The sequence below is a fragment of the Myotis yumanensis genome, unplaced genomic scaffold (genome assembly GCF_028538775.1).
Source record: "Myotis yumanensis isolate MYYU_CA2020_CCGP unplaced genomic scaffold, mMyoYum1.0.hap1 SCAF_7, whole genome shotgun sequence".
Classification (NCBI taxonomy): Eukaryota; Metazoa; Chordata; class Mammalia; order Chiroptera; family Vespertilionidae; genus Myotis; species Myotis yumanensis.
In genome coordinates, this window is record NW_027223758.1 from 84,400,074 (window position 1) to 84,423,839 (window position 23,766).

General features: G+C 47.9%; 1 protein-coding gene across 3 annotated transcripts in view; it reads left to right on the top strand.

Annotated features, from left to right (window-relative positions):
- Window positions 1–3,006: 3,006 nt before the first annotated feature.
- MAPK4 (mitogen-activated protein kinase 4) overlaps window positions 3,007–23,766 on the top strand; it is a 125,424-nt gene continuing 104,664 nt past the window's right edge. Inside the window, exon 1 of one of the 3 annotated variants that reach the window (XM_070421160.1) lies at window positions 3,007–3,090. The gene's annotated coding sequence lies outside the window, so the exon portion shown is untranslated. Of the gene's footprint in view, window positions 3,091–3,242; window positions 3,277–3,421; window positions 3,537–23,766 lie in introns of those variants that run through there. The other 2 variants (XM_070421161.1, XM_070421159.1) reach the window with 2 other exon arrangements.

The following is a 23,766-nucleotide window of genomic DNA, read 5'->3' on the forward strand; positions in this document are numbered from 1 at the left end:
GCGAGCGAGCTCTCCCCAAACAGAACAACCCAAGAGAGGGAGGAGGACATCTGGGTTATTTATATGCCCCTGCTGTGGTGCCTTCATCTTCTAGAAGCCAGTTGGTTCCTTAAATATGTCCAGTCCTTACCCCTGGGAGAGAGGCCACATTCAAAGTCATTGGCCCTGATGTCAAGTTGCCTTGGAGTAGAAGAGGTGGGGTGGGGAAACCAATAAATCTAAATTGCCTTCACTCTTCTACCTAGGCCCAAGTCAACAATGGGTGTCATAAAAGGTGAATTTGGCCAGCACAGTTGTCTTAGTCTGTTCTGGCTGCTACTGTAGACTGGGTGGCTTAAGCAAACATTTATTTCTCACAGTTCTGGAAGCTAGGAAGTACAAGATCAAGGTGCTGGTAGAGTTGATGTGTGTTGAAAGCCGGCTTCCTGGTTCTTAGACCACTATCTTCAAGGGTGAACTGTGGTAAGGTACTAATTATCTTCCTGAGGGCGCCACCTAATGATGTAATCACCTCCTGAAGGCGCACCCTCCAAATACCATCAAATTGGGAGTTAGGTTTCAACATGATTTTTTGGGAGACACAAATATGTCAATTTTTTTTTTTTTTTTTTGAGAGAGAGAGAGGAAGTGAGAGGGATAGAGAGATAGAAACATCTATGAGAGAGAAACATCATGGATTAGCTGCCTCCTGCATGGCCCCTACTTGGGATTGAGCCCACAATCTGGGCCTGTGCCCTGACCGGGAATCAACCGGTGACCTCCTGGTTCATGGGTGGATGCTCAACCATTGAGCCACACCGCCCGGGCTCAACAACATATTAAAAAATTACATATAAATACCCTAAGCAAGGCAGGCATGCTATTTTCCTGCTCAATGCAGCAACTCCCTACCCTGCGTCCTCCACAATCACCACAGATGTTGGCACAGCTGGCCTAGCCACCAAGGTGCAGGTTGTGGAAGTGGGGAAATGCTGGTACACTTCCCCCGACCCCCACCCCAACCCCCAGAAAAACAGAGGTCCTAAAATGACTTAGTGACCTTCCCACCTCTGGGCTCTGTGTGGTTGTTTTCTGCTGACTGACCACTACCTTGGCCAGCTGTTTCTCTAGGAATCTTCCCTGGGGATAAAAATAAGAAAGAACCTATTTGTTTCCTGATAAGAACATCCACAGGAGACCCTCTGCATGTGACATGCATGTGCCGGAGGGTGCCTGTTCATTGTCCTGGCCTTGTGCTGTCACGGACTCCGATATTAAAATGCATTTTTACACCCTCGTCCCACAGTGGAGAGGATGGCCATTCACTATGCATGAGCCATTCACTCATGCTCATCTCGTGGCGAAAATTACATTTTCCCAGGTGCCAAGTGGAAGAGATAAATTATCGCACGTGGAAAGTGCATTGTTCCCAAGAGCAGCTCCACGGACCCAAGACGCTGATTTAAAACACCCGGGAGGGAGACTGCAGCTTTCCTGCCTCCAGGCCCTCACCCCAGTGGGCTCAATGTGACATTTGACTTCCTGGCTTTTTGTGTGGATAAAATGAGCACCCTGGGGACCTCTCATTCTTCCTTCCTAGAAAAGTTGTTGTAAAAATGAATAAATCAACACAGAACAGTTCACACTGATGCACACTCACTGAATTGATAGTACTTATTTACAGTGAAAATTCAAGACGGGAAACGTTAAAGTGTTCTCTTTGGGGAAGACACATGGGAACGCCTTAGCCATGGATGTACACACATTTACTTTTTACCCACTCTCTCCTTATCCCTACCTGTTCTCCTTAGGAAGGTTCAGATAACTGTCTCTAACTTAGCATGTAACCTTTAACCCACTACCTACATAATATGCTTTATAACCCACTACCTACATAATATGCTCTATAACTCACTACCTACGTAATATGCTTTATAAACCACTACCTACATAATATGCTTTATAACCCACTACCTATATAATATGCTTTATAACCCAACTACATAATATGCTTTATAACCCACTACCTACGTAATATGCTTTATAACCCACTACCTACATAATATGCTTTATAACCCACTACCTACATAATATGCTTTATAACCCACTACCTACATAATAAGTACAGCTAACATTTATTGCCCTGCAGAGGCCATCATTGTCCTACCTACTTGATGCATGTGATCCCACAATTTAAAATGTTTATGTTTTTGCCCACGTTATAATTTGCACAGTAATAGGACTCACAGGTTAATTTTTTCCGACAGTTATTGAGCACCCAGTACGCACCTATTGAACTGGGCTCTGAAGGTGGTAGTGTTGGCGGTGGGGGATGAAGCAGAAAAAGCAACATAGTACCGAGCAGATCCTATGAAGGGTCAAAGTGAGGTTCTCTCTGGGAATGTTCTGGGAGTGGGGAGAAAGCAGGGCTCATGGGCAGCTGAAGCCACTAATGACCTCATCATACAATATTTAGGTGATCACCCTTTTCTCCGCCTGGAGAATTGGCTCCTCCACCATTCCGCTGGGGTGCACGCACCGAATTGGCGTGGACCACTGTGGATCTGTGGAAGGCACCACCCAAATACCAGGTGTGACCAGTGGCAGGGGCTTCTGCTTCCAAAGTGTCGGTTCCCCTCTGCTAGTTTTGTTGGTTCCCAGCTGCTAGTTGTATCCCGGCCGTGCAAATAGGCAGACTCCCAGCCCGGGCTCGTGCACTCTGCACCCCCTCGACCCTCCGCCCGGTTCTGCCTCAGGCCCCCCCAGGTCTCCCCGCTCCCCGCCCCTCCCCCCGCGCGCCGGGCACGGGCTAGGTTCCCAACCCGCAACCTTGTCCCCTTGTCCCCGCCAGCTCCTGGTCCCCGCGAGCCCCCGCCCGGCCACTGCAGCAGCGCAGTGCTGACCGAGCGCGGGGAGGCGGGTTTCACGCGGCGAGGAGGACCCCGCTTCCCGCCCCCTCCCTCCGGGGCTGAGCGGAGGGGCTCTCCTTCCCGGGGCGCGAGAGGCAGCGGGGCCTCTGAGGCGGCAGAGGTCCCTGAGATCGTGCGCCCCGCGGGAAGGCCAGGCTACCGGGGCAGGAGCTCCCGGAAAACGCGGGCGCCGGCCGCGCAGGTGAGGCTGATCCGAGGGGCCGGGTCGGGGAAGGCCCGTCCACCCCGCGCAGCTCCGCCCGGGAACGCGAAGCCGAGCAGCCCAGAGGCTGTGGGAAGGGGGAGCGGAGCGCATGGGAAAGCGGCTGCCCAGGGCCGAGCACCCCTCGCCCCGGGCACCCCTCGCCTGCCGCCGCCGCCGCAGCAGGTGGGGCCCGGCGGGCCAGGGGCGGGGCCGGCTCGGGGCGGAGCCGGTGGCAGCGATCGCGGCGGGAGCGGTGGGGAGAGGGGGGCAGGGGCTGGGGACCGGGCGCGGGCGGGGCTGGAGCCCGAGCAGCGCCGGAGCGGGAGCGGTGAGCCGGGCTGTCCGGGTGCCCGGGTGCCGGGGAGCTCGCCGCGCGCCGGGGCTGGGACCGCAGACAAAGGCGCCGCTCGCTCGCCGGCCGCCGCGCTCCGGGGCTCCGCGTGGTAAGTGGCTCCCTCCGCTCTCTGCCTCCCCGGCCGCCTCTGGAGTTCTACCGGCTCCGGAGAAGCCCGGGAGGAAGCGAGAAGCGAGACCTCCCGCTGTCTGCCACCCTCGCCTCTCCCTGAAAAACACACCGACAACCCCAGCGAAAAGCAGGCAAACACCGACCGCAGCGATTCCCCAGCGGTGCGTGTCCCCGGGGGCGCCGGCCGCCTCGGGGACCCCTCGCCCTGCGCACCGCGCGTCACCCCGTGTGGTCCCCGGGATGGGAAGGTGGCCGCTGGGCTCCTGGGGCGACAGCTTAGTGGAGGAGAAGGTGGGGACGAGATGCAGCGAGGGGACCCCGCCCTGGGAGCAGTTCGGTGCGTTTGGGGGCCGCCGAGAGGCAGTTCGCCCTGCGAGTTCGGATTTGGGTCTTGGTGGTGGGGTCCGCCCCGTCCTCTCCAACCTCCTCCGGTCTCGTGAAAGGGTTAATGCAGCGCCTCCCAAACCCCACCCGAGGGACTCCCCAACTCTGCCCCTCGGGGGCCCAGGGCGGGGCCGCAGGCGTGGGGAGGAGGGAGCCGCCGTCGTCCCGGGCTGGGCCATTCTGAGCGGAGCCTGCGGGGAGGGCGAGGGGCCGGCCGCCGAGGACGGGGTTTGACATCCCCGCGGGGTCCCGGCTGGCTTCCCCGGCCTCTGCCCGCGGCTCTCCAGCGGAAAAGCCTTCGGAAGCCCGGCTGGCTTTGGCTTTTGTTCCGCCCGCAACTCTCCGGAATCCGGGAGAAGCCAGGGAGGGGGCTGCCCCGGGGGGGGGGGGGGGGCGGGCCGTGGCGGGAACCCCAGGTGCGCCCCGAAGTGACGATGGGAGGCGGTGACCGCTCCCCTCCCGGGTGGGGGATGGATCCCGATAGGAAATCGCTGCGGGGCTCCGAGGGTGCGTGGCTCGCGGGGAGCCGGGTGTCCACCGCCGCGGCGCCCTGTCACGCGCCTCTCCAGGACTCTCGAAAGCGCCAGCTCCAGACGCGCATTTCCATTCATGGATGCGCCTGGGATGTGCTTACTGTCACCCCCGCCCCGCTCTCTAAGGAGCGAGTGGCTGCTACAGTTCTATTTAACAGGCATTTACAGAGGGCCTACTGTGTGCAGGGCATCTTAATTTAAAAGATACTGATGGAGCATCTACTATGTGCGAAGTAGATGTGTTACAAACTTCTCAACTTAAAAGATATTTCGAGTACTTACTATGTTCAGGATAGCTTCTATTAGGTTAATAGATGTTTACTGAGCACCTACTGAGTAGAGGCTTTTGTTTTGTTTTCTGAAGAGTTGCCCAGTGTACTTTGGGGAGGGTGGGGAGAGAGAGGAGACTGGAGACAAGGGTGAGAGAATACATTTCTGGCCCCTAGGGTCTTCAATCCCTTTAGTGGTTGCATTTTAACCTTTTGGGCTGCTTATGTGGTGTAGGAAGAGCTTCTATATAGCTGAGTTTGTCAGAGGGAGCAGGGCAGAATAAGGAAAGGCCTACCCTTTCCAATTCAGTTTCCTTCCATTGAAAAAAAGAAGGTAGATCCTTTGTGCAAAGCACTGTGCTAGTGTCACGGGGAATCGAGGTTAATAAGGCAAAGCTCTGCCACTCAAAGGGGTGGAGCATCTGGTGGGGACAGAAAGACACAGGACAATCAACTAACTCAGGAGGCGGAGGCGGAAGGACCCCAGCTGCAAACTGGTGGCAGCAGCTGGGGAAAAAGTATTTTAAAAATCACATTGTTGAAATGACTGGGGACCTAGAGGCAAAATGAAATGGTCTGAGGGTTCTTCCTGCTAGGAAATTTGATGACTCTATTACTCTGATAATCTTGTGATGTTGAAACATACTGGAATATCCAGATTGGCAAGAGAACCGTGGGTCCTTAGTCTATTGGCAAATACTTGAGTACTTATAATGTTATTGGAGGTCCGGTGCATGAAATTCATGCACTGGGTGGGGGTATCCCTCAGCCCAGCCTGCGCCCTCTTGCAGTCCGGGACCCCTTGGGGGATGTCCACCTGCTGGCTTAGGCTCGATCACCCTGGGCCTAAGAGGCAGTCAGACATCCCTCTCGCAGTCCGGGACTCTCAGTCTGGTAACCCTTGCTTCTTACTGCCCACCTGCAGCAGAGGGGGGAGAGGCTCCTGCCACTGCCGCTGCGCTTGCCAGCCATGAGCCCAACTTCTGGCTGAGTGGTGCTCCCCCTGTGGCAGTGCACTGACCACCAGGGGGCAGCTCCTGCATTGAGTGTCTGCCCCCTGGTGGTCAGTGCACATCATAGCGACCGGTCATTCCAATGGTCATTCCGTCAGTCGTTCTGCTGTTCGGTCGATTTGCATGTTAGGTTTTTATTATATAGGACATACACGCTGTTATCAGGGGCATATAGTCTAAGGCAGTGGTTCTCAAGCTTCCTAATGCCACGACCCTTTAATACAGTTCCTCATGTTGTGGTGACCCCCAACCATAAAATTATTTTCGTTGCTACTTCATAACTAATTTTGCTACTGTTATGAATCGTAATGTAAATATATGATATGCAGGATGTATTTTCATTGTTACAAATTGAACATAATTAAAGCATAGTGATGAATCACAAAAACAATATGTAATTATATGTGTGTTTTCCGATGGTCTTAGGTGACCCCTGTGAAAGGGTCGTTCAACCCCCAAAGGGGTCGAGACCCACAGGTTGAGAACTGCTGGTCTAAGACATGGTCTTTTTCCTAAAGGACCTAACAGACTGCACAGCTTACATGAAAAATCAGGGGCAGCCGAGCCAGTGTGGCTCAGCAGTTGAACTTTGACCTATGAACCAGGAGGTCATGGTTCAATTCCCCATCTGGGCACATGCCTGGGTTGCCCAGTAGGGGGTGTGCAGGAGGCAGCTGATCAATAATTCTCTCTCATTAATGTTTCTATCTTTTTCCCTCTCCCTTCCTCTCTGAAATCAATAAAAATATTTTTTAAAAAAAATCAGGGGCAAATTCCTATTAGAATTTAATGTCAGAAAAAACATTTCTGTCCTCATGGAATTGTGGCTTTCCTTTCATCAGAGATTGAGAACATTCTACATGTCTAGTGTGTTTATTTTTTTACCTTGGCCTCCAACAATTCCTGGTAAATGCTTTATCCTAGCTTCTTGGTACAATGATCTTTTTCTTCCAAACTTATTTCTGATCTCCCATTTAAATTCTTTGAAAACTACATACTACTTTTTGTTATGAACTTAAAAACCGCCCCCTCCCCACATCTTTTCTGGCAGTTGGCTCCTTATGAAAGAGACAGAGGAAATAAGGCAGACACTAGATGAATGACTGAGAGGCCCTTTACTTATAAAAAGAGGGAGAAAAAAATAACAGAGGCCCAAACCAGGCATGTGCAGAGAAAACATGAACTTGTCTTACAAGATGCACTAGGATTCAGCCTACCTCCCATCGAGGGAGTGGTATAAGCAGAGGCGAAGGAGGACCATCTGTAGAGCGCTTCATCCGGGACAGTTGCCATTCATCCAACAAAGAGGCCCTGCCTGAGCATCTTACTGTGTCCATGGCTTTTTTAGGTGTCAGGTGGGGGCTTCATCCAGCACAGTTTGGGGTTCACTGTGATCCCCACAGCTGGCAAGGACCCTCATCTCCTGTTCCAGCTGCAATGGTAGAACTGCATCCCTACCATTCTTTCGAGCATCCTTGGGCTGTGTGTGTTTTCACCTGAGTGGAACGAGATTTTAACCTCCTTGAAGGACAAGAATGTGACTCGTTCCCCCATCCTTCCTTGTCTGCAGGCTCAGGTGCAGTCTGTGGAGTAGGGACATTTGTTTCAGAACCCTGTGTGGCCCATTTCTTCACCCTTTCCCTGCCTCATCGGGGCCTGTCCTCTCTTCCTCTCCACTGCAGCTGTTCAGAGCTGTTCACTATATGAAAACTCACGGGGAGAACAGTCTGTTATCAGTCACTTCCTCTTGAATATGAATGTAGGTCACTGTTGTCTTTCCCGGGGTGGGGGAGCTGGGGGGCTGGGGTGAGGGGTGTCTTTGCAGTTTGGGCCTCATTATGGAGCGAAAGGCTTCATTCACCAGGAGAGGATTTTAAGCATGGGCAAGTGGGTGTAGGAGGTAATTGGGAGGCGAAGTGCCTTTCCTGGTGCTCCTGAAATTATGCTACCGCCTCCTCATGGAGCCGCTCTTGGCAAGGTCCTTGCGGTCCCATGACCCATGAAAGTGTGGAGCTGGCATTGCTTTTGAACATGATGGAGGGTTGATGTGAGATAGCAGCTCTGCATGAGCTACCTGTTAACTTGGGCTTCTACTCTTTAATCGTTTTCCAGCCAGAATTCTAGCAGTTTTACCTACATGCGCCCATTAATTTAAGGCAGGGATTCTCAATATGGACTGTATGGATGCTGAGGGCTGGATATGCTTTGTTGCGGGGAGCTGTCCTGTGCATTGTAGAATGTTCTGCAGCATCCCCAACCTCTACCCACTAGAGGCCAGGAGCACCCGCATGCCCCCTCCCTGAGTTGTGTCAACCCAAACTGTGTCCAGTTATTGCCCCCTGAGGAGCAAAATCACTGCTGATCGAGAACCACTGTTCTCAGGGGTGTTGTTATGATGCCTTATGCTGTATCACTATTCCCAGATGTCTGGGAGAGGTCTTATTTAATGTAACTTGGTTCTTTTTATTAAAGTTGACTTAGCAAATGTGTAGTTAATATTGTAGAACTTTCCATATGAATAATTTCCCCAATGAGAATAAACATCTTCTTCTTCTTTTTTTTTAAGGCCACATGTTCTAATCTGGTCATCATAACAAGTCAATCTATTGAGGCAAAAAAAAAGATCTCAAATTCTTTCCTTAGCATGTGGCTGATTTATATGCCAGAGGTGCCCACAGGGTCACCTCTGCCCACTGTGTGGGCACTAGGAGTGAGGGAAGTGGCAGGGGAGGGCCCAGTGCTGGCAGGATGCTGTGTAACTTGAGGGATCCTCTTTAAGGAAAAGACAAAATGACCAGGTGAACAGGTTACTGGGGCTCCTCTCAGGCCCAAAAGAGTCCTGTGCAAGAGGGAGGCTCTGAGCTGTCTGTTTTTCTTAGTTTCAACTAAAGCTGCCCCTCGAAAAGGACTCGAGGAAGGGTGGGGCAGGTGTGGCTGCAGGAATAGTAAAGTAGGAAGAAGAAAGTAGGGACGTTCTTCTAGCAAGAGCTAAGAGAAGCTTCTCAAAGACTTCATTAGAAAACATGGATCGCAATAGACTTGTTAAATACGGGGTAGCCTGTACTTCTGTGAATATCTGCCCTCAAAAGTAGAAATTTCCGAATCTTCAGCAACTCCAGGTCTGTGTCAGCATCAGCAGCATCTTTGTGGGACGGAATGAGGAGCAGGGTCAGCTCAAGTTCTCCAAGGGCAGCCGTGAGTTCCGCTAGTGGACAGAAGGAACTGCATGCACGCTGTAGGCGAGGTTGGCCTCGTGCCCAAGCTATTGCTTCAGAAGGTGAATGGAACTCTTTACTCAGGTCACTATAATGGTATCTGAAAAGTTTCCAATGAGATTTCATTGATTCAAATTTCTATTTTGGAAGACCCAAGCTGAGGATGAGATTTTTCCTTGCATTGAAACAGGCCAGATAGGAAATACCTTTGGGGGTGGGAGTGGAGATGGGCAAGTAATACCAGTTCTTAAACATTTAAAATAATAAAACTTTAAAAAAACACACCCTATTTATCAGACTTTTATTTTTTTAAAATACATTTTATTGATTTTTTACAGAGAGGAAGGGAGAGGGATAGAGAGTTAGAAACATCGATGAGAGAGAAACATCGATCAGCTGCCTCCTGCACACCCCCCACTGGGGCTTGTGCCCGCAGCCAAGGTACATGCCCTTGACCAGAATCGAACCCGGGACCCTTCAGTCCGCAGGCAGACGCTCCATCCACTAGGCCAAACCAGCTTGGGCTGTCAGACTTTTAATTCATTCACAGTCTTTTCCCTTCATCTAAATTGGTCTGTCTTCAACGGAGAGAAAGTGTATGCTTATGCTTATTCTAAATGTGCCTGGCTGTACAGGAGACTGATCTGTCACTATGGCGATGTGTAGACTGAACAAAATAAAAAGACTCTCTGCAAGAAGATTTGCTATAGGCAGGATTTTTTTTTTAAAGCTAGTTTTCTTTTTTTATGTATATGTATTTTTATTGATTTCAGAGAGGAAGGGAGGAGAGAGAGAGAGAGAGAGAGAGAGAGAAACATCAATGATGAGAGAGAATCATTGACTGACTGCCTCCTGCATGTCCCCCACTGAGGATCAAGCCTGCAACCCAGACATGTACCCTGACCGGGAATCGAACAGTGACCTCCTGGTTCATAGGTCGACACTCAACCACTGAGCCATGCTGGCTGGACTCTGTTTAGGTGGGTTTTTTTTTTTAAAAAATGATCTGCTTGTAGAAAACCCATTAAAAAACAAATAAACAAACAATAAACCTCTACTCTCATGGATATTTTATGAAGAGTTTCAGAACGCTAACATTTCAAGTACTATGTTTCAGGGTGACCTTTTTTTGTTCGTAGTAGTGGAGCTGCCATTCAGTTCCCGAGCGAGTTGGATGGATAGGGAACACTGGCCCTTGGTATCAGCCAACATGACAGGGAGCACTTAGTCAGTGCTTCACAGCTCAGGAAGTGGATAGTGTTTTACTGTTTGCATTGACATATGAGGACAGTGATGCACAGAAAGGTAAAATCACCAGCGTCACATACACTTTTAGAAGGGTTCTGGTCACCAGTTCCAAGGTGATTCTTGGACACCAGCTGGATGTCCTGTGATTCAACTCAATTCTGGTTCTATTTCCCCAGAGAGAACATCAGTTTCCACAGTAAAGGGCTCAGTCCCACAAGACGGCAGGCCCTCTGCTTCAGATTCCAATCCCAAGCCCAAGATGTCGCCGACTGGCTATACAACCTCCTCTGTGGGTTCAGTTCATTGGCTAGAGTGGCTCACAGAACTCAGGAAACCCATTTATTCACCAGATCACTGGTTTATTACAAAGAATATTAAATGGTACACATCAACAGCCAGATGATGAGATAGTCCTTAACAAAGGAGCTTTTGTCCTTGTAGAGTTTGGGGCCTGGCATGTGAAAGGGTTCTGGTTCCCCAACCTGGAAGCTCCTTGAACCCCCTTTTTTGGGGGGTGTTTAAGTAGGCTTCATTACATAGGCATGATTAATTAACTCATTTGGCCATTGGTGACTGAGTTTAACCTCCAGCCCCTCTCCCCTCCTTGGAAGTCAGGAGGTGGGACTGAAAGTTCCTTCCCTCTGTTCATATTTGCTTATTGATTTGAGAGAGAGAAAGAAGGGGGTAGGGAGGGAGGAAGGGAGAGGGAGAGAGAGGGAGAGAGAGAGAGAGAGAGAGAGAGAGAGAGAGAGAGAGAGAGAGAAACATCATTTCAAAAGAGAACATTGATTGGTTGTCGTACCTGCCCCAACTGGGGATTGAACCCACAACCTAGATATACCCTGACCAGGAATCAAGACTACAATCTTTCGGTATACTGGACAATGCTGTAACCAACTGAGCCATACCAGCGGTCCAACTTATTTTAATTTTACAATATTGCACACATAGAAAAGACTATACAACTTTGTACACCTGTTGCTAGAAATAGAAATCCTCCAATCAGGTTTTAATAACTGTCCTTAAAGGCACAAACCTGTCCCTCCACTTCCAGGTAGTTCTAGATTGTGACTTATCCCTTTGGAATAAATGAAAAATTGATAAACAACTTAATTTTGAAGAAGGAAATTTTTAATTCTCCCAGAATATGGGATTATTTTTAGAGGCAGAATTACTAGAAAGCCCCACCAGCCACAAGAACTTATAAACCATGATGTCTGAAAACGCTTCAGCCCGAAACCAAGTAAATTAATTTCTCCAGCGTGATTCACTTCATGTGTCAGCAAAATCCTTTCTTAGGAACTTTGGCTCTTATGCTGATTTTTCTAAAGAACAATTGTTTTGAGGTCAAGGCCATTTTTATATTTCTACTGGCAAATTTTCCATTTATTTGAATTTGATGTGGTTTTTTTTTTTTCAGCCTTTTTGGGACCATTTTGTCTGCTAATGAGATATATTATGCTGTGATTTCGGTAAAAGGTGAGAGCGACAGGGAGTTCAGACAAAGTTAACTGAATAAATTCCTTTCCTTGTCACAGAGACCAGCACATTGCCTTTAGGACGCGGTGGCAAGGATGTTTTTGTTTATTTTTATCAGCTCTGCAAAACTTTTTAAAGGACAGCTCATTCAACAGAAAAAAAAAAGGGACAGAAAAGTTCAGAAATCTGATATGATATTTGTAAGAGGAGAATGAAGAAGATGATTGCCATAAAGCACTTAGAAAGAGGAGGTGAGAAATATATTACAATGGAGTAACTACAGGGAACTGCTTTCAGCTTTCCAGATTGGAGGAGGGAAAATGAAAATGTTTTGACCAATTATTATAGGGTTCCACTATCCGCTTTATGGGACTCAAAGAGGGCTTTAATGACCCACCCGTCTGCTATGTAGTAAAGCCAGTGAAATCTGTGCCACCCAAGTGACAAAGAGCCCGTTAGGGCATTCAGAGTAAGGAGAGAGACAATCATTTTACACTGTGAGTGAGAATATGTCTGGTTACTAATTCTGGGCATGTTGGGACCTAAATAACTGTTCATTTTTTTCTATACTTTACCATTTTCTTGAGCTGAATGGAGACTAAAGACAATAAAAGACATAGATCCTTATTTTGTGGGGTCTCTGAATGAAGGGGGATGGGGAGCATGAGTCCAACATGAAAATGCTCTTAGTTTATTAAAGTATTTTAGTTAAAAGGCTTAAGTCTTGTTTCCAAATATTTGTGCATGTTTTCATTCTTCAAATTTATTGAATTTGTAAATCCTGAGGACCGCCCCCCTTCCCGTTTTTATGAACAGTCTTTGAAAGTGAACCGGAAATGCATTTATGCAACAAGAGGCAGTAAAAATCCTTTGGCTTCTCTCTTCACTTTATTCAGAAGCAGATCCCTAGGACCAAAGGTTTCTCTTATTTAACCATCACACAATACAGTGTTTTGCTCTACACTCCTGAATTCAGGATTTGGTTCCCATAATATATTAAATAACCTCTTATTTTCCGTTCCACCTTTCCTTTTGGTAAGAAATAATAAGAGCATTATTATTTGATGATCACCACGAGAAGCAATGTCAGATTTCAGTAATCTGAAACGATGTCGCCTTAAGCTGAGATTATTTGAAATAAGATCTTTCCTCTCCAGTAACGGATACCTAGAAAGGAAGGTGTATGGCTGTAGACACAGGAGCACATATGCACATACAGTTATCACTATGGGGTAATCCTAAGCTTTTTTTTTTCCCTGTAAGGACACAAGATATTGTTAGTAGTGGTAAAGGAAGAAGTAGCAGGTTATTGGGGTGAGGGAAAAGATTTTTATTTTATACCTTGGAATATTATTTCATTAAAAAAATAAGCACATATTTTTATTTAATAAGTAATTAAGGAGAAAAATTTAAAAAGTAGGAAAAAAAGAGTGAAAAGAGCATGTGAGATCCTGCAGCTCTGAACTTAACGTCTGGATGCCTTCCTCAATGGAAATTCTGGTTTTTATAAATCATCAGATCAAAATCTACAGGAACACGTGTTTAGCACACGTTGTGTATATCCCCCAGGGTTTTATGTGACTTACACCATGCAGCAGGCCAGTGTCTTCTTTGAGCCGCCCCGTGGCACTGTCCGGTATGTTGGGTCAGTATTAGATGATTCCCATTTTACGGGTGGGGGTGGGATACTTAAGCTTGAAGAAGATGAGTGGCTTGTCTAAGATGACATAGTCACTACCTGGGATGTTCAGAACTAGAATCCAAGTTTGATTCCAAGTTTGCTTCTTTTAATCCTGATGGAGAGAAATGTACTATTTATCCTGGACACTCTTTTTTTCAATACCCCAAGCTGCCTCCTCTCTGGTTTCATGCCATAGCATCTACTTCATTGTCTCTTAGATCATGGTTAGCTATGTAATTGTTTCCCTCATTAATTTTATCAGCATTGGCTGTCTCTTTTTTTTTTTTTGTATCCTCACTGTGTCTAGTACATCATGGGGCATGTATTAGTTACTTCATCTTTGTTTTATGAAACTGGAAACTCAAGAGACTTTATCCCAAATAATTATCCATTTTTAGGAAAACAGACTAATAAACTTAGCCATTTCCACAAGGTGAATTTCATTGCCCACAAGAGAATTAGAACCACATGATGTTTGAGCTGGAAGAAAGTCATCTTTGCGAGTATTTATTCTCTTGGTTTATAAACGAGGAACCCAAAGATCAAATAACTTGCTCAAGATCACACAGGCAATTAGGATTGGTGCACAGAGCCCAGTTTTCTTAACTTCCAGCCCAGCCCTCCTCCTGCTGCAATAATCATTACAGAGAACAATTCTGTTGGTCATCAAACTTATAGCTGAATGGCCAGTGCTGGCAGAAAGTAGGTCACACGGAATTAAAACTCCAGCGGTAAGAGAAGAAGAGGTATTGAGCTTATTTCTCCAAGTTTTAATGAATGATTTTTAGGTAGTACCTCTTTTTAAGGCAAACTTGCTATATAAATGTCAGCATTTCTACAAAAGGATTGATGGTAGGAATCTTTTTGCTGCCAAGGGCCATTTGGGTATTTATAACGTCATTCATGGGCCATCCACAATTATCACCTTAAAAATTAGCCTGCTATATTTGGCCAAACATTTCATTAACTCACTCCTAATGCCTTGACAGGGCCGGCAGGCCGGATGTTCCCCACGCCTGCTTTAGATGAGAAATATTTCAACCATGTACTTTTGTTATGGAGTAAAACTATTTTCACTTGTTGGGCAAATCAAGGTGCATAGCATCAAAGTTGTGAAATGAGCCGAAACCGGTTTGGCTCAGTGGATAGAGCGTCGGCCTTCGGACTGAGGGTTCCTGGGTTCGATTCCGGTCAGGGGCGTGTACCTGGGTTGCGGGTGCATCCCCAGTGGGAGATGTGCAGTAGGCGGCTGATCGGTGTTTCTCTCTCATCGATGTTTCTAACTCTCTATCTCTCTCCCTTCCTCTCTGTAAAAAATCAATAAAATATATTTTTAAAAAAAAGTTGTGAAATGAGAAATTAATAGTGTTTTCTCTCTGCTGGCTTCTTAAAATGGGAGCCACATCTGTCCCGCTATCCTCTTCAGCAGGGCAGGGAGAATCCTCCAATTCCTAAATTCGTCCCTGGGCACCTGAGTGCCCCCAAACCCCTTCCAGTTTTCAAACATGATGAGAAGGGCCCCGAAAGATAGTTCTGTCTGAAGCCACCCAAAAAAGCAACAGAGCCTGGCCAGTGTGGCTCAGTGGTTGAGCATTGACCCATGTACCAGGAGGTCATGGTTGATTCTTGGTCAGGGCACATGCCTGGATTGCAGGCTCAATCCTCAGTAGGGGGCGTGCAGGAGGCAGCCGATCAATGATTCTCTCTCATCATTGATGTTTCTAGCCCTCTCTCTTCCTCTCTCTGAAATAAATTTTAAAAACACATTTTAAAAAGAGCAGCAGAAGAAATGTCAAAGAGGGAGACCGTTCCCAAAGTGTGGGACAGTGGAGTCCTGGGTAGGATTCACTAAGAGAGGAGGCAGAGTGCCGTGTCCTGAAATAAGTACCTTTTGGACCAACCCCTGTTGGATCCATAGTGTCCTGGAAGGCACTGGCTCCACTGGGCATGGTGGTAAGGGACACTGTGATACAGATGGCTCTCAAGTTCATTTTGGTGTAACAGGTGTGTAAGACGGGCGCCGTAGGACAGCTACGGTACGATAGTAGGAGCCTCTCCTGCAGCGCGGCATCGTGCTGCACTTTCCAAACTTCTCTGCACACGGAATCATCCAGGGACCCTTCACAAAGCACTGATGTCTGTGCCCAGGCTACTGCCCCGGAGCTGGTTGGTCTGGGAGATGTTCTGGGCTTTGGAATTTTTAGAGATGATTCTAAAGTGCAGGCGAGTTTGGAAACGAATGGTTTATGGAGTGGTGCTTTGGCTGTATTAGGATCACCTGGAGATTATATACATATATAGATATGTGTGAATAGATACCTGTATGTATATATGTGTGTGCACATGCATGTGTATATGTATACATACATGCAAACACATGACCCTCATATTAGATGAGAAATATTTCAACCATGTACTTTTGTTATGGAGTAAAACTATTTTCACTTGTTGGGCAAATCAAGGTGCATAGCATCAAAGTTGTGAAATGAGCCGAAACATATGTACACCACACACTCGCACATGCATATGTACACCGCATGTATGCAGTCCTAGAAACTGATCTGTGTCATTTGGGACCGGGTCCAGACATCAGTGTTATTTAAAATCATGGTTCCCCCAAATTGGCTGCACATTGGAATCATCTGAGATTTCAAATAATACTAATGCCTGGGTCCCACTCCAGGAATTCTGGTTTAATTAGTTTAGGATCTGGTCTGGGCATCAGAATTTTTTCAAAGCTCTTTATGTGATTCTAATATGCAGCCAAGGTTGCAATCCACCAGGCAAGCGAGTGAAACCTGACTTACCTTGCACATAGTAGGTGTTCAATAACAATTAAGTATGAAATGAAAGATAGATGGGAGGGCTTATTAGAAACGTCAGTGGTGAAAAGCTGTATATTTCTGGTTCCTTGGGCACATCATGCTGTGATTTGGGGTGGGGTGCGCATTGCCTTAGTGTAGCTCCCAGCGGGACTTTCTGTGGACCTGACTGTCAAGATCTTCCCCATTGCTCTGTTCCGTTGTACCTCCCTGTGGCAGGAGAGGCAGATTTGCTTGTCACAGTTCTGACGTTTGCAACATAGTTCTTTGGAGAAAAGAAACCAGACACCTGCTCTGTAAGACCCAGGTGACGGAGTTAGCCCGAGGTGAACTCTGTCTAGGCCCGCAAACCTCTGCGAGAGCCCGCCCCACTGCCAGGGTCAGTGAGAACTCCCTGGAGCGGAGCTCGTGTTGCCTAGCTTCCTTTGTTCCCTCGGTGATTCTTGTTGATTCCAAGGGGTACTGGGAGGGGAGCATTTCCGCATCTGGCCCATGAAGAGGCCTGCCAGCCTGGAGAAGGGGAAACTGCCAGGCAGCTGCTTTCAGAGCAGCATCTGAACTGCTTCCAAGGGTCTCTGAAGGCTCCAGAGCACTGGTTCTCAAACCCCAGTGTGCATCGGAACCCCCTGGAGGCGTCACACTCCGGCTGGCTGGGGCGGTGCCCTGATCTCTGATTCAGTAGTTACTGGGTGGGGCCCAAGACCCAGCACATCTAACACCTTCCAGGTGATGCTTGATGCTGATGGTCCAGAGACTGCCCTTTGAGAACCACTGCCCCAGGAGGAAGGATGCAGATACTACCCATGTTGTTTAGGGAAAGGACGTTATCTGATTGCTGCAAATTTACCTAATGGTCACAAGGCCAGGAATTGAAATCACTTCCCACCCAACTGTAACACTGATAAATTGACATAAAAAAATGATGAAACATCTATTACATGGCAGGTGTTGTGAAAGCTTTGTGGTTAGATGGAGGAAGGTCATGCAGTTATTCACTGAGCAGCTACTCTGGCTGGGTGGGTGATGGCCCAGTAAAGGGACAGTCACAGTACCAAGTCTCCCATGCTCTGTAGAGGGAGTGCCCAGGCCCCATAGGACACACATGGGCAGGAGGGAGGCTGGCTCTGAGGAGGCTTCTAGGGGCAGGGGATGCCCGGGCAGAATCTCAGAGTATGACTAGGGTGTGGCAGTTGAAGAAGGTGGGCAGTGTTCCAGGAGTGGCATGGGCAAAGGTGAGCAAGCCTGGTCTGGGGAGCCACACATGGTTTACAGTGACGAGGGAAGAGTTTGAGGGGTGAGGGAGCTTCGTGTGGACAGACAGGCAGAGTGGGATGCCGGGGGACCTGTCCTCCAGGGGGAGGAGCCAGGACTGATCTGAAAAGCAAGGGAAGTTGTGGAGGGGTTTTAAGCAGGCAAGTAGCACGATCAGATTTGCCGGCAAGTTAAACAGCCGACTGGAGGGAGCGTGCTCCTGTGGGAGACACAGGAGACTGTTACTGGAGGCCCCGTGGGAAGTGATGAGGCCATGGGGGACGTGACCTTTACATCACCTTGCCCTTGCATCACCCTCTTGCCTCTGCTGAATGTTTCCAGCTTTTCTGAGCCATTTCCAACAGTGCATGGACTAGCATTGTGAGCACCTACTGTGTGTGCTTTTAGAGGGGAACCAGGCAATCATTCCTGTGCTTCCCCTACACAGATACTATTTTTCAAGGAACATTAAGTGAAGATGAATGTCAAGGTCAACCTTGGAGCAGATGAACCTCAAAAAGGCAACCACAAGAGGGGCCGGTGTGGAAGGGAGCGGGGCAGGCCCATTTACTCAGCCTGGATGAGGTCAGGGAGTGATGCTCTCTGCAGGTTGTGTAGCTCTGATTTTTTAAATTTTATTTCGTTTGTGTGTGTGTGTGTGTGTGTGTGTGTGTGTTTATGTTTTGGTTCTAGCTGGGAGTCATGCTTTCCTCTCCTGCTCCTACCTGAAGAGGTAGTCCAGCCGCCTGCTGACAACCGCATTTCCCTACCCGCCAGCCCTTCAGTTTGGGGGTGAGTCTGACCCAGGGCAGTCTCCTAAATTCATGGCACTTTTATGATGGCTCTAGTACCAGGCATCAAGGAGGGACAGGGATGTCCACAGCTGATCAGACCCACTCCTCACCCACGGCAGTCATGAGCGAGTTGTACCTGGAGGACATCGTAAGGAGGGCTGCAGCGAGCTAACGGTGCCCTAAGGACACATGCAGGAGTTGGGGAATGAGTTCTCCTCTGTCCCTGGCCCGCCTTGAACAAGAAAAATCAACAGTGATGGAGTTCACTTGTGGTACCTCTCACTGCACCTGCTAATGGAAATGTCACTTGTGGTTTCCCCTCCAAGGGCTCTTCGTCACCTGTGATTGAGACATCTCCAACAAGTGGCTGTTGGGGAATTCGATTCCAACAGGTCTCATCAGCACCCAGAGAGCCTCCCGGGGACTTTGTGGGCACCAGGTCCCCCGTTGAGCCCCTTCTTCCTTCAGGCTGGGGCGTGTCACCAGCAGCCAAGGTTGGGCTTCCTTAGAAGACTGAGTGGGCTGCTGCTGGGGAGGCCAGGGTGGCCCCGAATAGACTGATGACCAGCGTCAGTGAGCAGTCTTTGCTCTGAGGCAATGGCAGCAAGATTGACAGGTCCTCTATGTCAAGGTGGCTTTGTGGCTTCAAACCGGCACTGCAGATGTGCAAGGAGAGTGCAGACGGGGCGCTGGCTGCCGGCCTCAGGTTGGAAGAGTGGGTAAGGGCAGAAAGTAATGGGCGAGATCCATTGTTGATGTTTGCCCTGGTGGCTGGTCAGGGCAGGCGATGCTGTCCAAGGAGGTGTAACCTGAGTGCCCCCCTGAGGACTGCCCAGGCAGTTTGTGAATGACCTGGCCCAACTGAGATTCTCTTGCTGGGGAGCAGCTAACACGTTTGGCCGAATGTCCAAGGAGATTTTTATTGACCTTTGGCTGGCCACGCGGAGCTGCTCTTTGTCTCTGAATGAAGTGCGCCACATGGTGGGTACCATCTTGGGAGTCTGTTCTTGGGTCACTTGAAGGGGGCTCTGCCTTCTCTGTCTCTCTCTTTCATGGTGTATGCTGTCAGCTCCGCTCAATGGACCAGCACTAGAATACGAACTGTCTTATTCTCAAATGGCATTGACTGTGCGAGTTCTGTCTCCTTAGGTACATGGTTAACCTTAAGGGCAGGAACATAAACTGATCACAGAACTTTTGTACCACCCTCTCACTTTCCGTTTTGCTTACTGTTGTGCAGTAGCTGTTGTACAACTGGATGCTTGATGGAGGTGCCTGAGTTCCCTTTGGCTTTGAGCCAACTCATTTCCGCACACATCTGTCTTTCCATCGAGTGCTGATCGTGGGCCTTTCACCTCATCCTCACCCACTAGGAGTACAGGATGCATTCGTGCACCCTTCACTTCACAAGCAGTACGGCTCATAGTTTGCATATTCATTCTGGGTCCTCTTAATGTTCCAAAAATGCACTGTTTTTCCTTAAGTGAGGAAATAAGATGTAATAATTATCTATTGCTGTGTAACAAACAATTCCACCATGTAAAAGCTTAAAACAGCAAGCATTTGTTATCTTACAGTTTCTATGGGTCAGGAAAGCAGCTTGGCTGGGTGGTTCTAGCTTAAAGTCTCCCATGAAGTTGCAGACAAAATGTTGGCTAGGACTACAGACTTCTGAAGGCTTGCCCTGGGCAGGAGGGGCTGCCTTCAAGTTCACTCAGGGCTGCTGGTTAGAGGCCTCAGTCCCTCTCTGTGTGGCCCCTCTCCAGAGGCCCATACAACACGGCACCTGGCTTCTCCCGAGCAAGTGATCCCAGAGAGACACACCAGGAAGTTGTAGTGCCTTTGATGACCTAGGCTCTGAAATCACCTGCTACCCACCCCTTTCCCCCCCTGTTTATTAGGAGTGAGTCAAGAGGTCCAGCCTACACACAAAGGGAAGGGAGTGTCAGATAAATTTTGAACATATTTTAAACCATCACATAAAGTATGGCTCCTGAGTTTGACCAAGTGGATGAGCAGAGATGGCTGAGTCTGTCCTCCGCTAAGGACTCACTTCCCCATGTGGACTTGGGGGTCTGTCCGGGAAACTCCGTGAGCCTGTGGCTTGAGAGTGGAAAAAGGTTGGGATCCCCGGTTACAGAATTTAGTCTAAGTGTGACTGACTAGGATATTATAAAGGCTTCAGTGCAGTTACTTCAGGCAAGTGCTTCTATATGTTCATGGAAATAGGACTAGGATGCAAAGATATGCATTTTTAACTTGAATCTCAGTTAGTGGTGTAAAAACTTGCTATTTGCAGCCAGTGGAGGGGCCACCAGTGTTTTGGCCCCGCCCTGCTCTCGGCTTCCTGTTTGGAGGGATTTGAGCTCATTCATTCATGCACCTGAGCATTATGTAGGAGGGATAAGGGCAGCGCTCATATCAGCTGCTGAGGTGCTCCTATGATGCCCCCTCGGATCAGAGCTGATCAGGAGGGGAACAGTTTAGGGCCCCATTAGCAGTCCGTGGACCCATCAATCCAGCTCAGACCACCTCACACAGTTAATGAGGACATTCTCTCAAAACAACTAATGGGCTTTCTTGCTGTGCTAAAATTAGAGCTGGAAGGTAAACATAGATATATCATTGGAGTGGAATAATAATGTTAAGCCACATGGGAAAATTCTAGTGTGGATTGTCATTCTGGTGTCCTTGGAGTTCTTGGACGATGTGTTCTGGTTTGCTGGGGACAGTCTCAGCACAGTTTGTTGTCCCTGGGTAATTATTAATGTCTCCTTTTACTTTCATAAATGTTCAGGTTTGAGTGGTAAGTTTTATGGTCCTCAAAGAATAGAGCTCAGCACTGAGTAGGCACTCAAGAAAGGTTAATTCCCTTCCTGGGCAAACCAGTAACCTCTGCAGAGAAGTAACCGCAGCACAAAGTGCATTTTGTGCTTTTAACAAACCTATTCTTGACACCAGAAATCAAAATCGGGGCTTTTTCCTTGAGTAAGCGCTTCTTTTGTAAAGTAATAATGCTTATTCAGATTCATATTGGCACCGTCATTGACCTGGCTTCTGCTGGCTTTGGGTTTGGCTGAGCTCATAGGGAAAGAAGCCTGTGAATCTTTACGGACAAATCCGTAAATGCCTCACAATAATATCGTCCACTGTATGTATCAGTTAGTCAATCATTTCTCAGGCACGACTTTACCTCACAGCAGCTCTGTTCAGTGGGAGAGTCTGGGGAACTAGAGATACAGAGAGGATCCCACAACTAATCAATAATACTCCTAAAACTGGAACCCAGGTTTCCCACCTTTGATTCTCCATTCTTCCCTTAATCCTGCCTCTTGTAGATGTTCCCAACATCTGTATCTGGCCATGCCATGTTGACTTAAGATGTTTCTCTTAACGCCCAGGAAAGTTTAGGAAATCGATGAAGTTGTGGCATGATGACCTAGGCCAGTGGTCAGCAAACTGCAGCTGGCGAGCCACATGCGGCTCTTTGGCCCCTTGAGTGTGGCTTTTCCACAAAATACCACGTATAGTGCGATTGAAACTTCGTGGCCCATGCGCAGAAGTTGGTAGTTTGTGGAAGAGCCACAGTTTGCTGACCACTGACCTAGGTGACAACGTAGAATTTGGTTACTCGAGGACATGCATTGTTGCTAGTGTATTCATTTAGTTTGGCCAAGGAGCCCCTTCATTAAAGAAACCTTACCTTTATTTAGTGCTTTTTTGGTTTACAAAGCACTTTACGTGCAGTGTCTATTTGCAGCCATGTTTGATGCATGGGGAGACTGGGCACAGGTAGCTGTCAGAGGTCTTGGTATTACCATTTCCCCCCAGAAGCTCGGAAAGATTAACGAGATTACTCAGGTGACACATCTAGTAAATGGCAGCGTGTGACTCAGAGCTCAAGTATTTCTGATATTTAGCCCTCATTACTGATTTCAAAGAGTTTCTCCAGCATGATATCAAAATTGGGAGAGATGTTTGATTCTAGGGCAGTGGTTTTATAATGAGCACCTCATGAAATTCTGAGATTGAGTCTCCTCTATGAAGAAGGATGTGTATACCTTCTGACCGCCACAGGGGTGAGACGTGCAGCGGCCACTCACAGGGCACAGATGATTTTAATCGACCCAAAGGGCCTGCGAAGTTAATTAAGCAGCTCATTTTCAAATGGAGCCAAGTGGGCAGAAGGTGATCAGAGAAGGACAAAGGATTTAGGAATGAGTGTTTTCAAGGCCTGCATGACCCTGCCAATCATGAATAAGAAATGCTGTTGGGAAAAACCAGAGGCCCATGAGGGTGAGAAAAGTTAAAGAAAGGCTCAGCGAGGAGTTCAAACACACATGGAGAAGGCTCTAGGGAAGCTGTGTTTGGTTCTTTATTTGGAGCAGGAGGGTTAGAGGGGTAAGAAGTTTTAGACAAATACAAATACGTGAAGACCAGAGCTGCAGAAGAAACAGTGCCCAGCATGGAACTGAGGACAAAAATACCCATTTTCTCTGAGTTAGAGAATTCTATTTCTCCTTTGATAGATCTCAAGAGAATCAGACACTGGCTCACGTAGACAGGGAAGCAACTGACTCATGTAGTGAGCAAATTACTTATAACTCCTCTTGGTGTCTTCTTTTCCTTCTTCCTGTTTTATTCTCCATCCCTTTTGTGTGCCTGAGGACATGGACCGACTTAGATTTCCTTACACTAGTTAGAGGCGCCTGTTTCCAAGCATGTGAGGAATTGTTTGATTGAAAGAAGAATGTACGTTGATTGAGGTGAGCAGGCCGCCATGCCTGTTGTTTTCTTCATAACGTCTGGAGGAGTTGCCTTAGAATCATTGGCTGTTGGAACTGGAAAAAGGAGCTTTAGAGACTGCAGTTCAACTTTCCATCTGACACAGGAGTTTTTTCTGCAGCTACATGAGTAGATGACAATTCAAATGTTTTTGGAACACTTTCCGAGAGAAGAATTTGCTGTCTCAGGAGATTGCTCATTCCATTTCTAAATTTGTTAACCTACTAATTCTTACTAGTAGAGCACCTGCTATATCCCAGACATATATTGTGAGTCCTTTACAATTACGAAGTCATAGATCCAACACGACCTTTATCCCTATTTTACAGATGAAGAAGTTGAGACACAGAGAAGTTAAGTGACTTGCTCAAGGCCACACAGCTAGTAAGCGACAGGGATGGGATTGGAACCCAGGCAGTCTGACTCCGCAGTCTGTGCACTACTCACCGGTGTTGCTGCCTCTCTGTTAAGACATCTCTAGTAATTATTGTTTTTCTCTTACTTTGCATCAAAATTGGCCTCTTGCAATTTCTACCCCAGTGCCCTTCACATGATGATTCATCAAGCATTTTCAGACAAACTGTCATGTCTTCCTATCATCTTCTCTTCTGCGGGATGGCCATCTTTAGTTCTCTCACAAATTTCTCACGTGGCATGATTTCTAGGTTTCTGGTGCTTCTTCTGGTTGTATGTCAATTTCAGATAGCCTGGTGAGAAGCACCTGAGATTTAAG